General features: G+C 37.5%; 1 protein-coding gene across 1 annotated transcript in view; it reads right to left on the bottom strand.

The window, feature by feature from the left end:
• The window catches only part of LOC307146505 (uncharacterized protein), a 122312-nt gene that overhangs the window by 6707 nt on the left and 97610 nt on the right, over positions 1-17995 (bottom strand). The gene's annotated exons all lie outside the window — the stretch shown is intronic.

Below are 17995 nucleotides of genomic sequence, written 5' to 3' on the forward strand. Positions count from 1 at the left end.
TACTACTTCTTGTACTCAAGTAAATTATTACTTTAGTAGCCATAATTTTACTTAAGTACAATTTTTTTGTACTCTTTCCACCACTGTACAACGGTGTTTTGTGTACAAGAGCACTTAAGCTGAAAGGTTAAAAGTTATGTTACAGTTGAACATATACAGGTATAGTGGTACACTAATGTTATGTGTACTAGAAATGTTACGTGGATGTATATAGTGGTACAATGATGTTATGTGGACAAGAGCACTTAATACTGACAAGTCATAATTGTAATAAAATTACCTTTACACCACCTAATAGGTGGGCTTTTTACCCTTAACTGATAATATTTTTTAAACCAATATCACTCTAAGCAAATAAAATACAATGTTCATGCCATGGTATATTTGATGTACTGTTTGAATATGGTGCCAATTTTATTGTTACCACCAAACATTTTACATATTCTTGAAGATTTCTTTAGGTCTCGTCTCAGACCCAACCTTAGATTATCCAACCTCCCTGGTCTCGGGAGGGGGTGGGCGGGGTTCACTTCCAAACCCTCGATGTCCACCAGCACTCACTCGGCGATGCATGGCTTGGCCAGCTCACACACCTGGTCAGGCGCGCGCTGCTGGGGCTCCGTGGCGATGTGGTCCTCGGTCGCTCTTGTTGGCGCGGGCTCATTCATTGAGGCGGTCTCTGTCACGCTACCTGCGATGGGCTCAGGTTGTCGATCCTCGCCGTCCTGGTGGTTCTGGCTGGGCACTGGATGGGGAGTGGGGCTGGCGGCATCCTCGATGGTGAACGCAGATCCGCAGGACGCCAGCACCCACTCCACATATGTTGCGAAGCTTCCTCGAGGAACCTCTCCAGGCAGTTATGCGGGAAGGTGGTCTGATGGGCGAGATCCAGAAATTTTTCTAAATGTTCCTCAATCCTCGAGAGAGAATTCTCCCTGCTCAAGGCACATGAGTTTAACTACCGGAAAGTCCATGGTGCAAGCAGGGGTGAAAATTGAACAAAAACACTGAACATGAAAAATGGAAAAGAACATTTTTACAAACGCGTTCACTTGTTAGGTCCGGTATTCTGTCACGGGTGGTTGCTGGCAGACAGATGAGGAAGACGGATACAATTAAGTACAAAGGTTAACCCTTTCACGCATAGTGGACAGCTATTAAAAAAGCATTTTCTTGAATTTGCACGGGTTTTGATGGCAAAGTTGCACATCAGCCTCTTCAATTATAATGTGAATATTGTTTTTGAAACTTAAAACTTAAAAACTTAATCTGCAATGATATTTTTTTTACTGTAAATAAATGTATTTGTATTATTAGAATGTAATTTTCATTGACATCGGAAAAAAAAAGTCATGTGATTACATAATGTATGACACTTGTAATGTATTACTTTACTTGTTAGATCAAAAAGTAATCTGATTACGTAATGCATGTTACTTGTAATGCGTTTCTTTACTCATAACATCAAAAAGTAATCTTATTACGTAATGCGTTACTTGTAATGCGTTTCTTTACTCATAACATCAAAAATTAATCTGATTATGTAATGCGTTACTTGTAATGTGTTTCTTTACTCATAACATCAAAAAGTAATCTGATTATGTAATGCATGTTACTTGTAATGCGTTTCTTTACTCATAACATCAAAAATTAATCTGATTATGTAATGCGTTACTTGTAATGTGTTTCTTTACTCATAACATCAAAAAGTAATCTGATTATGTAATGCATGTTACTTGTAGTTAATTACTTGTTAGATCAAAAAGTAATCTGATTAGGTAATGCATGTTACTTGTAACACATTACTTTACTTGTAACATCAAAAAAGTAATCTGAATGCGTTATGCATGTTACTTGTAATGCGTTACCCCCAACACTGATCATTTCAGATGAGATTGAAAAAACGTATCGCTAGGTTTTCTCAGAGGAGGGCTATGATAGAAATGTGCATGTCCATCTTGAACATAATCAGAATTATCAGCTAATAAGGGTAAATCTCCATACTCTGGTGCACTGGAGGGAGCATCTGAGTGGTTTCCACAGTTGTACCTTGACAGACTGTAGAAAATTCTGATGGAATCACGTCCTCATGTTCTGATATCAAAGATACGCGAAGTGCAACTTGTATGAAGTTTGTATGAAGCCTTTGCAATATTTCGCATTTATATTTTTTGTATATATTTTATAATTTTCACATAATTTGATATAATTGTATTGATTAGTTTGTTAAATTCACATACTTTATCTGTTTGATTGTCTTATATTTAATACAGTATATCTTCAGTTTAAACCATAACCGCATGCTGTCCACTCAAGTGGACATCTGAAAATCTCTTTGAAAAATTTGTAAAAAAATAAAATGAAAATCAATTCTTGTTTTTCATGCCCTATAAGAGCAATAAAAACACATAGGAAAAAAATCCTGACTGAGGTTATCATAATTCATGCATGAAAGGGTTAATTTACAATAGTTCCAACAGAATGGCAAACGGAGAGCAACACACACACTTAACAGACGATACCAGACACTGAACTGAAACAGAACTGAACATATATAGGCTACAGGTGTTAATGATGGTGACTCAAGTGTTTCACCTGATTAAAAGATAAAAAGATGGCGCCTAGTTACCTGTCTGCATGCCGTCGCTCTGGCCGCTCAACGGCTCTTGTTTATATTTTATTACTGTATTTTATTACATTTATGGACTGTTCTCGCATAGTATACAATCTTTATATTTTGCTCAGTATTCGGACAACGGTCATGGAACAAAGTATGCGGGACTCTGGACGAGAATGGTATACTACTCCACAATCTATGTCTGTTATACCGGCAAATACGTGGCGCTTGGTTGGGCGTCATAGAAGGAAACCCCATAGCAGCAGGATGCGTGGGAAATGAGCCGGTCTGCAGGTCCGAGCGAGAAGTGGTCTGGGTCCTGGCAATAATAACCAGAAATTCCATCTAGAGGATCTCGGATTGGAGTTAAGGAGCTCCTATCTACAGTATGTCTGCCCTGCATCGCGTGTGCCAACGTCACGAATCGTCTTGGCTAGATCGCGGAGATGCGGCAGAGGAATACAGTTCAATAACTCACGGCATGTGGATACACCTACACCAGTGAAGGCCAGTACTCAACACGATACTTCTGATGTTATAGCAACTATAGCATTGGTTAATGCTAGATCTTTTGCAAACAAAACATCCATTCTGAATGATTTCTTTGTATCACGAAAATTAGACTTTTTATTTATTACTGAAAAATGGCTTATTGACAGGGATATAAGCCCCTTCTCCAAACTTTTACCTATGAACTGAAACTTTTTTAATACCCCGAGAACTGTAGGTAGAGGTGGAGGAATAGCGGCTATTTTTAAAAATGAGTGGAAATGTCGATTAATCCCTGCTGAGAGTTACCAGAGTTTTGAGGTGCAGTCATTTTTAATTGCTCTGCCTACCTAGTCCTGTATTAAGTGTTCTTGTATATAGACCTCCTAAATATAATGCAGACTTTATACAGGAGTTTTCAGACTTTTTATCTGTAATTGTAAATTATTTTGACAACATTGTACTTCTTGGTGATTTTAACATTCATGTTTGCTGTCATTCGAAGCCTTTAGTCACAGAGTTTTTAAACATTATTGATTCATTTAACTTGGTGTACACAATGTGTAACTGGCCCTACTCATCAGCATGGTCACACTCTTGATTTGGTAATTTGCATGGGTATTTCTGTGTGTAATGTACAGATCTTAGATCATTATTTTTCTGACCATTAGCCTATTGTTTTTAATATTAACCTTTTATGTGGTCTCCCTGAAAAACAGCCTGTTGCTTATTACTCTCGTGCGATTACATCTAATACAGTCAGTGATTTTTCATCAGCATTTTATACTCATTCATTAATTCACACTATTGAATCTCCATCTGTTTCAGTGGGTCCAGAATAATTTATTAATCTGTTCAATGATGCTTGTTCTGATATCCTTGACCATGTTGCCCCATAAAAATTAAGGAGATATAAGACAAAACCCAGGCCATGGTTAAATGTAAATACTCTGTACTTAGACGGGAGTGTAGGAGAGCAGAACGGAAATGGCAAAAAGAAAAGCTTCACGTATCTTACAAGGTTCTAAGAGAGTGTCAATGCAAATATAAAAAAGCAGTGAAAACATCAAGAGCAGAACATTTTTCAGGGATAATTGCACAAAATGCTCACAGTCCACAGGTACTATTTAAAACTATAAATACTATTATTAAACCAAAAACCAAAATATTATTATTAAACCAAATACTTGTGACATGTTTTTAAAGTTTTTTTATTAAAAAAAAATAAGGATATACGACTGTCGATTACACCATCTCAATCTAATATATCCTCAATCTCAATCCCTATGTCTCAAAAGTTATCTCAATTTGAGCCAATTTCTCTCTAATTTATTATGGATGTTTTTTGGATGCACATTTAAATCCTACTTCCTCGTCTAATGATGTGCTTCCCCCCCAAGCTGTTCGTCAAGCTCATAGATACTATTGGACCAATTATTCTCTCTATTATTAATTGCAGTCTGACCAGTGGGTGTGTTCTTTCAAGTCTTAAGCAGTTAAGCCTCTTCTTAAAAAACTTGGCCTAGATCCTACAGATCCAAATAATTTTCTGCCAATATCTATGCTACCATTCTTATCCAAAATATTAGAAAAATTAGTTTTTAGTCAGCTTACATCATTTTTAACAAAAAATGATGTTTTTGATAAATTTCAATCTGGTTTTAGATCAGGTCATAGCACAGAATTGGCTCTACTTAGGGTAGTTAATGACCTTTTAGTAAAGACTGACTCTAGTAGCAATGTTGCTTTGGTTTGGCAAGATCTTAGCTCAGCATTTGATACAATTGATAATTTAATCTTGATTGAACGTTTAAGACAGTATGTGGGTATCCAAGGAGCTGCTCTAAGCTGGTTTGCCTCTTATCTTCAAAATAGAACCTTTTCTGTTAAAATTGGAAAATTGGAAACCATTCTGGGACCAGTGCTATTTTCATTGTATATGCTTCCTCTTGGTTCTATTTTTAAGAAATATAGTATTTCGTATCATTTTTATGCTGATGAGATCCAGATGTATCTGCCCATAAAGCCTCCCAGCTAACAAAAATATGTTCTAAGAACGTTGTGGGAACGTCGACTTGAAACGTTCTTAAAATGTTGAAATGTCCAGTTTGCATAACGTTGCTGGAATGGTATTTTAATGTTAGAAAAACATTGCTGGAACGTTAGGATAATGTTGCTGGAACGTTATCTTAAGGTTAGCATAACGTTGCCGGAATGTTAGCATAACGTTGCTGGAACATTGTCTTAAGGTTTACATAACGTTGCTGGAACGTTATCTTAAGGTTAGCATAACGTTGCTGGAACGTTAGCACAACATTGCTGGAACATTATCTTAAGGTTTGCATAACGTTGCTGGAATGTTATCTTAAGGTTAGCACAACATTGCTGGAACATTATCTTAAGGTTTGCATAACGTTGCTGGAACGTTATCTTAAGGTTAGCATAACGTTGCTGGAACGTTATCTTAAGGTTAGCATAACGTTGCTGGAACGTTATCTTAAGGTTAGCATAACGTTGCTGGAACGTTAGCACAACATTGCTGGAACATTCTCAAGGTTAGCATAACGTTCATGGAATGTTATCTTAAGGTTAGCATAATGTTCATGGAACGTTATCTTAAGGTTAGCATAACGTTCATGGAACGTTATCTTAAGATTAGAATAACGTTAATGGAACGTTATCTTAAGGTTAGCATAACGTTCATGGAACGTTATCTTAAGGTTAGCATAATATTCATGGAACGTTATCTTAAGGTTAGCTAACATTGCTGGAACGTTAGCACAACATTGCTGGAACATTCTTAAGGTTAGCATAACGTTCATGGAATGTTATCTTAAGGTTAGCATAACGTTCATGGAACGTTATCTTAAGGTTAGCATAACGTTGCTGGAACGTTAGCACAACATTGCTGGAACATTCTCAAGGTTAGCATAACGTTCATGGAATGTTATCTTAAGGTTAGCATAATGTTCATGGAACGTTATCTTAAGGTTAGCATAACGTTCATGGAACGTTATCTTAAGATTAGAATAACGTTAATGGAACGTTATCTTAAGGTTAGCATAACGTTCATGGAACGTTATCTTAAGGTTAGCATAATATTCATGGAACGTTATCTTAAGGTTAGCTAACATTGCTGGAACGTTAGCACAACATTGCTGGAACATTCTTAAGGTTAGCATAACGTTCATGGAATGTTATCTTAAGGTTAGCATAACGTTCATGGAACGTTATCTTAAGGTTAGCATAATGTTCATGGAAAGTTATCTTAAGGTTTGCATAATGTTGCTGGAACATTATCTTAAGGTTAGCATAACGTTGCTGGAACATTAGCACAACATTACTGGAACATTCTTAAGGTTAGCATTACGTTCATGGAATGTTATCTTAAGGTTAGCATAACGTTCATGGAACGTTATCTTAAGGTTAGCATAATGTTCATGCAACGTTACCTTGAGGTTAGCATAACGTTCATGCAACGTTATCTTAAGACTAGTATAACATTGCCAGAACATTGGCATAACGTTGCTGGAACATCATCTTAAGGTAAGCATAACATTCCTGAAACGTTCTTTCCCCCAAAATGTTATTAACAATACAACATTCAAAGAACATTAAAATGTCCACTTTCTTTCAAGTTAAAATGTTATTTTAAGGTTAGAAAAAAAATTCTGCAGAATTTGTACAACTTTATTTTTTATTAACACAACCATGTGAATTATAAGTGCACACTTTTACAGCACATCAAAAAGTAGAACATTTCATATGATTATCATACATTTTTAAACGCTACATTATAGCTTAAAAAAACAACAACACATATTTTCATATAAGCATTTAAATGTAATGAAAACGGTGTTTAAGGGTTAGTTCACCAAAAAATTCTGTCAGTAATCACTCACCCTCATGTTATTCCAACCCCGTAAGACTCTTCAGAACACAAATTAAGATATTTTTGATGAAATCTGAGATCTGGCTCACTCCTCAATAGGCTTCTAGGCAATTTTATTCTGGCGAGTTTATCAAGTGACGACAATAATTTTTATGCACAAAAAAACAAAATAAAGACTTTATTCAACTATTCATTTTCTTCCGTATTGGCTTCTGAGTGACTTCACTAGTGCTGGGAGAAAAAATCGATTCACCTAGGTATCGTGTTGTTGTTTTTTAAACGTTCTTAAAATGGATTATTTCTTTATTACAGAATCGATATTAATTGAAATTCAAGTTAGAGACGAGGTTGACCGAAGTAAGTCTCTTCGTTCCAACAAAGGATGAAATGTGTTGTTAAATTTCGAGTGTCGAGTAACTTAATATCCCTTTCAATTGGACACGTAAAAGCGGCGTGAGATTGAATGCATTGATAAGCCATCACGCTACTCATATACTGGGAGAGAGATAAGACAATAGAGCTGCACGATTCATCTTTAAAAAAATGTGATCTCGATTCAAACACCCACACAATCTGCTTCCATTTCGTCTGTCTATTAAACCCTTGACAAAATCATATCGCAACATTTAAAGCTGTGCTGACCCGGAGAGAGTCGTCATGAAACAGCTTCACAATCAGTCTTTTCAACCTCATAGTATCATTATTTCTGTGATGCAATAGGCTAGTTCAAATTATCATAGAAGTACTAGGATAAAAGTTTAAATTTCAAATATAAACACTGATGTTTATGATAGCGATCAAGATAGAGTAAAGCCCCAATCACACCTAACACGTTTTTCCGGTTCGAAAACGCGAGGCACACAGCACTGCCCCAATCACACAGAACAAGCAGTGAACTGCGTTTTTTGTTGCTAGGCGAACACAGAAACAGCTGTCCTGTCAGTCAAGTAAATGTCAAATCAGACTTTTATTAACTTTGTTTATTTTCTGTTAACATTGTGATAGTTACGATTCGTGAAGTCGTTAAGCTCCTGGTAACCCGCAAGAGCACCACAAGTTTATCTTCCATCATCGCACTCTCTGGCGTCCAAAACAACTGTAGCTTTCATCACTACAATGGAAGACCCGCCTCTCTATTCATTCGGTTCGAGTTGATTTTTTTTTCAACTCAATCATATATTAAAGAGAATGTAGTACTAACTGTATGATGCTTCTGAAATAAGTCAGAAAGATGAGATGAATTGTTTTTGTAAATATTACTCATCTTATACATCATGTAGCCTATACAGTCTGTAAAAGTGTGATTTAACATTTTCTGATGGTCTAGTGTTAAAAATAAAATAAAAATCGCAATATCGAATCGCAATTCTTAAAAAAATATTGTAATACCAGCAGTATCAGCACCCAAGTATCGTGATAGTATCGAATCGGGAGATAGTTGTATCGTCCCAGCCCTAGAGTTCACGAGAGCAGCGAGAACTGAGAAGATGACGCAGATGGGACTCGATGTAAATTTCACTTTTGTGAACTCACTCAGAGGCTCACACATAAGAAAATGAATAGTTGAATAAAGTTGTTATTTTTGCACACAAAAATAATTGTCGTCGCTTGATGAACTTAAGGTTGAGCCAGTCACTTGGACTATTTTAACAATGTCTTTACTAACTTTCTGGGCAGAATGAAATTGCCTAGAAGCCTTTGGAGGAGTGAGCCAGCTCTCATATTTCATCAAAAATATCTTAATTTGTGTTCTGAAGATGAACGGAAGTCTTGAAGGATAATTCTGGTATTTAGCACTTTGAGTCTCTTTTCTGGTTTGTTTTGGATGAACTAGAGTGGTGGACACAGAAATGTTGACGATGGGTCCTGTCTCGACTTTTTGACTCGTTTAGAATCGCCTTTGAGCGCTTCAGAGTGGCTGTCTATGGGCATGCACGAACATGTCCTAAAAACAACCCTTAACGTTCGTTTTCAAAACTGTGCAACTCACCGAGTGGTTAGTGGTGTTCGTTGATGATTAAAAACAAGTAGCGTAGCAAAATACAGTTTCTGTTGTGTTTTATTTGCCATTTTGTAAAATCCCATTAATTTCTGTTGGAGGACTCATTGCTCGTTGATATTACTGCGCTACCGGGAACGGAAAAGATGCTTCAGACTCAAATATCGAGCGGAAGTTTATACTTTGTTGTGAGCTATCTGAAAAAATTGTATATTAGTAAATATATAGCAAATAACACGGATTGAAATCATACATTGTGCCGATATATTTGTTTTTAATCATCAACGAACACCACTAACCACTCGGTGAGTTGCACAGTTTTGAAAACGAAAGTTATTAGGTTTGTTTTTAGGACATGTTCGTGCATGCCCATAGACAGACACTCTGAAGCCGTCAAAGGCGATTCTAAACAAGTCTAAAAGTCGAGACAGGACCCATCGTCAACATTTCTGTGTCCACCACTCTAGTTCATCCAAAACAAACCAGAAAAGAGACTCAAAGTGCTAAATACCAGAATTATCCTTTAAAGGGACACTCCACCTCTGGAAAGATGAATGTGTATTTAAATTGGGTCATTTATGTAGAAGAAATGTGAAATAGGGCTGTGCCGGTAAACTTGACAACTGCACCACCGCGGTTGTAAAGCGCCACCGCGGTGGCTGAGGAGTACCGGCGGTGGTTTGCCAAAAAAAAAAAAGTTTGTATGTAAATGCTGTTTTACATTAATATTATGACACACAAAGCTTTGTTTACAAAATAAATAATAGGTTAGCAATTAAATGTTATATCGCAGCCATGGAAAAGTTTGAATTCATGAGAGAGTTGTGCGTGAGTCCATAAATTTAAACTTTGTCGGCTTTGAATTCTGGTTTGCGATCTTCACCCGATAATCAGTGAATTTAAAAATATTCCATTAGTTATTCCATATAAAAAGTTGAATTGTCTACTTTTAAACAAAACAATTCAAAACGAAAATAAACCGACTAGCATGTTTATGTAGTCCGTAGTGTGCAATTCTCTAGGCGCGTTCACTGCGAAGATGACAAGTGAGCAATGTCAACTTCATCTTTGCAGCCCGACACTGACACACAAAAAAAAACACTTTATTAATAAACAATTCAAATGTCTCCTTGCTATATTTGACACGTTCATAATCATTACGGTTTGTGACAGCTGTTATGTGCGTTATTGGCAGCGTCACACACATGAACGCGTCAACCGCATCAGCACCAGAACATGGAGATTTTATTTTAGAGAATGATCACACAACAGACATTAGAACATAATCGAATATAACTCATAACGTTGCTGGAACGTTAGCACAACATTGCTGGAACATTCTCAAGGTTAGCATAACGTTCATGGAATGTTATCTTAAGGTTAGCATAATGTTCATGGAACGTTATCTTAAGGTTAGCATAACGTTCATGGAACGTTATTTTAAGGTTAGAATAACGTTAATGGAACGTTATCTTAAGGTTAGCATAACGTTCATGGAACGTTATCTTAAGGTTAGCATAATATTCATGGAACATAATAATCAGTGAATTTAAAAATATTCCATTAGTTATTCCATATAAAAAGTTGAATTGTCTACTTTTAAACAAAACAATTCAAAACGAAAATAAACCGACTAGCATGTTTATGTAGTCCGTAGTGTGCAATTCTCTAGGCGCGTTCACTGCGAAGATGACAAGTGAGCAATGTCAACTTCATCTTTGCAGCCCGACACTGTCACACAAAAAAAACACTTTATTAATAAACAATTCAAATGTCTCCTTGCTATATTTGACACGTTCATAATCATTACGGTTTGTGACAGCTGTTATGTGCGTTATTGGCAGCGTCACACACATGAACGCGTCAACCGCATCAGCACCAGAACATGGAGATTTTATTTTAGAGAATGATCACACAACAGACATTAGAACATAATCGAATATTCAAAAATCGTGACTCATCCCTGCATGGAATCTCTTTTTACTTTTCCCATACTTTCACTCGTGTCTCACCCATTTCCAAAGGGGATTATAAACGTTTCTTCCTTTGTTCGCTTTTAGGTCGATTATTTTCGTATTCTTTACTGTGCAGGCTAAAGTAGAAAAACCGCTGTAGGACAGATATAGCCTACATTTTTTACATGAACGTCAAATTCTTTTCAACACAGTTTGTGCTTGTTATTAGACATATTGGTATAGGCGCGTCAAGTTCATTTGTAAAGCGCGTTTCACAAGGACGGGTGATTTTAGTTTGGCTTTCTCTGGCAGCGCGCAAACATAACTTAAATGTCTTATCCATGTGGAAAATAAAATAATCTCCTCATACCTTTTACAAGTAGAAAACCTGAAGATATCAGAAAAGAGATCGATGGTCTCTTTCCTGCTCGTGTCCCATATCCCTCTCAAAGCGCAGAGCGGTAGGCTATATCACGCGTCTTTGTGTGGAAATAGTAGTTAGCAGACTAATAGTAGTTAGCAGACTAACTTTTTTTTTATGCATGCAATGGGATTAATCATAGCATGCTGATGAATGATGTATAATAATAATAATTAATCTGCATTCCCTAGTTTTGCACTGATGTAACAAGACTGACAGTGACACAATAAGACCTCATGTTAGCAAAATGTCTTAATCTTTTAACTCTTAAAAAAAAAACTATTAAAAAACATGTATGTTCTTTAATGTTTGATTATAATTTTACTGTATTCACATAGGGATGGGATTTGATAAGATTTTATCAATAATAATGCCACTGACGATTCTGATTATCAATCCAATTCGTTAAAGGAGAAGTTCACTTTTAAAATGAAAATTCTGTCATCATGTACTCACCCTCATGTTGTTTCAAACCTGTATGAATTTCTTTCTTCTGCTGAACAGAAAGGAAGATATTTAGAAGAATGTCAGTAACCAGACAGTTTTTGGGTCCCATTGACTTCCATAGTATATTTTTTTTCCTACTATGGAAGTCAATGGGACCCAAAAACTGTCTGGTTACCGGTACTGACATTTTTCCAAATATCTTCCTTTGTGTTCAGCAGAAGAAAGAAATTCATACAGGTTTGAAACAACATGAGGGTGAGTACATGATGACAGAATTTTCATTTAAAAGTGAACTTCTCCTTTAACGATTCTCTTATCGATTCTTGATAGCACTGTGTGGAAAAATGTTTAAAATGCTTTAAAAAAAAGTGGTTTTATTTATTTTAAAGTTTAAGCTTGAGTTAGCAAACTGTACTTTTTATATAATTTATGTAATAAATAAAACCTAAAGTGTTACTGATTAGTTATACACCGATTCAGACGTCTCCTGAGTTCATTAAAATGAATCGGTTCAAAGGAGTCATTAGTTCGCGAATTGGACGTGTCGTGCGCGTTGTGTGATTATCCCAGCAGTTAGGACATGGAAATCCAAGATTTGTGTCAACACAGAAAACATTTCATCACTGTATAGTTTTATTTCGTTTAATTAAAGTGTTGTTTTATGTCAGCTGAATGTCCGGAACGCGAGAAGATAAGGAAACTTATTTAGCACAATTCACACCCAGCAGTATAATTCAGGGAAAAAAAAACCTCCGAATGCTCCACACGAAACTTTGGTCTTCCGACATTTTACCACCGTGTCGATTTATTTTGATTAATATGTGCGAGGGAGAGAGAGCAAGGGCAGCGCTTATGGAGACGGTGAAGTCGTTTACACAGAGAGTGCGCGCGCGCGCGACCGGCTCTCTCTCTCTCTCGTCGTTCTTTTAGTTAAAACATACGCCCTGTCACAAACGCAGCCGTTCATCTACATTACTCACCGATCAAATAAGACTTTGGCAGGACAAAAAATCACTTTGGCGGGCGCTAAAACAAGTTCAATGCTGGAAAATTCCTGCGTGAGTTTCCATGGTTTCCATTAGACTCGCACGGTAGCCAGAGGCGTCTCATCAAATCGCGAGCTCAGCTGTTGTTGACGCTGTGCGTGTGCTTCAAGATTATAAAAAGTGCTAAGATCCCGATTGGCCCAGAGAAATGTCAATTATAAGAATTATCCAATAATGTTTCGCAATTCTAGCCTGCATGGCAGTTTACTGTGAGAAACAATACACCCCCAAAAAAAAACCTCTCCGGTTCTACGCGATTCACATAAATGACACAATTGACCAAGAAAACGGCGATTTTCGGCGAAAAGCGACAAGTTTGCAGGTATGTAAACAAAAGTTTTTTTTTGTTAAATAGATTAAGATTTTTCTTAAATAGAATAGATTTATTATATTATGTAAGTTACCAGTATTTACTTATATTTATAGCAATGCTTTACAGGCTTTATTGTGTCGTTTCTTTGTTTTTATTTATTTATTTCAAAACAACCACCCAAACACCGCAACACCGCCGGTATTTGGGTCCATTACCACCGCGGTGGTAAAAAACTGCCACCGTCACAGCCCTAATGTGAAATTATTTTTTTAGTTTGGAGCTTTCTAGACTAAGAAAAGCCAGAAAATGTATTTTTGGCTTATGTGGATGAAAGACAACAACTCCCAGAATGCACTTGCTTCGCTGCTCTACGAGGCCACTCTCAAGCCACACCTACCGGTTAGAGAGCAGTTGTAAATAATAAAGCTAAGCTAAGCTAAGTTACTAGTCTCTGTGAGTATGCCCGGGCACAAAATGTCCGGGATTCGACTTTTGGGTTCTACAGTCGCCATTTATTGTGTTTACTGTGACGAGCAGGACGAGACTAGGGCCACAGGAGAACGACGCGAGGCCGGTGGCGTGATTACTGATGACCGACACCTGTGAGGCACTGGCTCGTATCTCTCACGGAGGAGCGGGAATTTTCTTAGCAGTGGTAAAACGCACATCAACCGATCACGCCACCGGCCTCGCGTCTTTCTCCCGCGGCCCTAGCCTCGTCCTGCTCGCCACAGTAAACATGATGAATGGCGACTGTAGAATGCAAAAGCGGTGGCATGATTACTGATGAGCGGCGCCTGTGAGACGCACCGGTCTCTGGGCTATCTCTCACGGAGGAGCGAGTATTTTCTTAGCAATGGTAAAACGCACATCAACCGATCACATGTTTAGCGTTAATGTAAACACTACATTCAGATTCACCAATCGGAATGAATTCAGTTAGATTGAAACAAAAGGTGTGCATGTAAACAATGAATGGCGACCGTAGAAAGCAAAGCCGAATCCCGGACATTTTGGACGATCTCGACGGCCGGACATGCAGGTTTCTGCCGGTGAAATCAAACGCACTGGCACTGATCTGTGATAGGTCTGTTAGCATATTAGCTCCAACCCCCTATGGGCGGGTTTGAAAGGGTGGGAACTAGTGCTTGTAGTCTCAACAGAAATCCCCCCCTCTTACACTTCCTCCTACAATGACGCAAAATGACGATTTTTGCATCATTGTAGGAGGAAGTGTAAAGAGGTAAATACAGATTTCTCCCGTCTCAGGGGAAAATGAGAAAATGTTGCACGACCATTCAATAGTATGACTGGGTTTCTAACATTGCAAAGCTTAATGCAAATGGGTGGAGTGTTCCTTTAAAGGGATAGTTCACTTTGAAATTAAATTTTGGTGTTTTAGCTTACCTGAAGGGCATCCAAGATGTAGGTGTCTTTTTTTCCACAGTAGTTTCAATTTTGATATTTTTAGGTCAAACCGTTCTTGTCTGTCAGTCATATAATGCAGGTCTATGGTCACTGTCTCAAAGAGCATGCACAGAGTCCAAATTAAACAATTCCCCATCGTAAGTACACATTGACGGCCTAAGACACGAAACGAGCGGTTTTTGTGAGAAAACGAACAGTATTTATATCGTTTTTACCTCTTATAAAACAACCACGTCAAAGTGATCTGAGGGCACGGGCGCTTCCTGCTGTGTGACGTGTGCGCATAGATGTATATACACTAGATGTTAGGGCTGCTCGATTATGGAAAAAATCATAATCACGATTATTTTGGTCAATATTGAAATCACGATTATGTAACACGATTATTTCACATGACTGGGAACGTGTTGCATTTATTAAAAAGACACGGTAACGCTTTACAATAATGTTAATTAGTTAACATTAGTTAAAGTATTAACTAACATGAACTAACAATGAGAAAAACATTTGTTACAGTATTTATTAATCTTTTTTAATGCTAGTTAATAAAAATACAGCTGTTCATTGTTTGTTCATGTTAGTTTACACTGCATTAAGTAAGGGTTAATGCCCGACGAGGTGTCCATTATCAGGTTTTAATGGACGACGGCGAGGTGTGAACCTCCGCTGAAGTCCATTAATACCTGATAATGGACACCTCGAAGGGCATTAACCCGCTTATACCATGGTCACTTACTAAAGTTTAATGTGTTTTAGAGTAAAAATCGTGAGGGTTTTTATTTATTAAGTCGAGCGCACTATTTAATAGTATACAGGCGTTGCCAAGCAACGTGGCCACAGCGAGCTGACCGCAGCAGTTGATCAGTGAGTTTGAACCAGCGCATCATTTAAAACTGTCATCAGTTCCTAGGTGTACATTATCACTTTTTAATGGACACCCTGCAGCCAATCAGAATCGAGTATTCACCCAGACCATGGTATAACTAATGTTAACAAATACAACATTTCATTTTAATAACGTATTAGTAAATGGTGAAATTAATATTAACTAAGATGCTATAGAAATATTGTTAATTATTAGTTTATCTTAAGGTATGTTAGTTATAATGCTAATTAATGAACCTTATTGTTAAGTGTTACCAAAGACACCTTTCAACAATTCTTAAAAAATCAAAATTTGAACATTGATTGTACTTTTTGAACTATTAAAATAAATAATGTATCAGATAATACTTCAATGAGTATTTAATTCCCGCAGGTCTACCACTTATAATGCGGGAAATCCCCCCGCAAACATTGATTCACTTTAGCATGTAGATTGTATGAGTATCTTAAATGAATCCACACAGATTATAAAATCAAATCAATAATTTTAAAACTTTCTCCAAGATACAATTTCACAAACCGCGTGAGTGTTCAGCGGTGATGCGTCTTCTCTCTCTCTCTCCGTCTCTCAAAATGCGCTGGACTGGACAAGGCAAGCGTCAAATTCAATTAATTGCACAGCCCTACTAGATGTCGCATTAAAGACATTCGTTCCAATGAACTGCCGTAGCCAAGGCGACATCTAGTGTATATACATCTATGCGCACACGTCACACAGCAGGAAGCGCCCACGCCCTCAGATCATTTGGACGTGGCTGTGTTATAAGAGGTAAAAACGATATAAATACTGTTCGTTTTCTCACACAAACCGCTCGTTTCGTGTCTTAGGCCATCAATGTGTACTTACGATGGGGAATTGATTAATTTGGACGATGGGGAATTGTTTTAATTTGGACTCTGTGCATACTCTTTGAGACAGAATCCATATTCCTGCATGAAATGACTGACAGACAAGAACGGTTTGACCTAAAAATATCAAAATTAAAACTACTGCGGGAAAAAAGACACCTACATCTTGGATGCCCTTCAGGTAAGCTAAAACATAGCAAAATTTAATTTCAAAGTGAACTATCCCTTTAAAGGGGTGGTTCGGGATTTTTGACATCGGACCTCATTTTTAAGTCAGCCTGGTTGTTATTCATCAGTGGAGACTTTTTTTTTTTTTTTTTTTATTTATTTCTTATATTTGGATAGTTAGCCGATGCTAGGCTAGCGCGAGTCAAGGGTATATGTTAGCCAGCCATTAAAAAAACGTTTTACCCACTCCACAGTGCACCAAACGCAAATAAATTATAACACTAGACTATCGATGCAAATGTCCGTTGAGAGAATAATGTTAGAAATCAAACATTACCTTTCATCTCAATGATCCCAAAGGAACTAGTTTCTCAGCAGCTGCGGAATTTTACTTTGCTCCGGTTAGTAATGCGGCAAAAAGTAAACACAGTGTGCCAGCGGCAGGTAATTATGCCGGTACTCTTGCATCATGTGTGGACCGGCTCACTCGGTTGCCTAGGTAATCAATATCACTCCGCTGCTGCTGTAGACAAGGCTTATGATTACAGGGAACAAATTATAACTAATGCAATGTGATGAAAGGTAAGTTTGATTTCTAACATTATTCCCTCAACGGACATATACATCGATAGTCTAGTGTTATAACTGATTTGCGTTTGGTGCACTGTGGAGTGGGTAAAACGGTTTTTAATGGCTGGCTAACATATTGTGGGAATATGTTTAATTTATGTTCATGTGAGGCATAGATGATGACAGTTTAATTTATGTTCATGTGAGTTGACAGTTCAAAGAAGATTAAGTCAAGCAACCCAGTCATCGGACATTAACCTTTGTATCTGTGTACACCTCCTGAACAGTGACATGACTCCAAGTTTTGTCTATTATCATGTGAAGGTATGGGTGATGCTATCAGGCTGATTAGATCATTTGAATGATAGTGTTATGCTTATTCTTGATTGAATCAAGAATCATCCCTCTGCTTTGTTTGACTTGTCTCCACCTCCAAAAGTCCCACCTCCTTGTAAATGTATAAAAACTATACTGTATAGAACTCAGACAGACTTTGGTGACTGCAGCTACCGACAGCTCGCGTTCTCAATAAAGAATCCTGCTGAAGAAACAACCAAGTCTCCTGGTCTTCGATTCTGAGTTTACTACAATATACTCATTGACTCGCGCTAGCCTAGCATCGGCTAACTATCCAAATATAAGGACTGGATGATTTTTTTTTAAAAAATGTCTCCACTGATGAATAACAACCAGGCTGACTTAAAAATGAGGTCCGATGTCAAAAATCCCGAACCACCCCTTTAAGGGGTTGGAACAACATGACGGTGTATAATTACTGACAGAATATACATATTTGGGTGAACTAACCCTTAAATATAAGTAGTGTGGGGGTGCCAAACTAGCACTGTGGTCCAGTCTGTTCATGATGTGATCCAGTCTGTGGTCCAGTCTCTTCATGCCCTGTCTGTAAAGTGAA

The sequence above is a fragment of the Squalius cephalus genome (assembly GCF_949319135.1).
Source record: "Squalius cephalus genome assembly, chromosome: 19".
Classification (NCBI taxonomy): Eukaryota; Metazoa; Chordata; class Actinopteri; order Cypriniformes; family Leuciscidae; genus Squalius; species Squalius cephalus.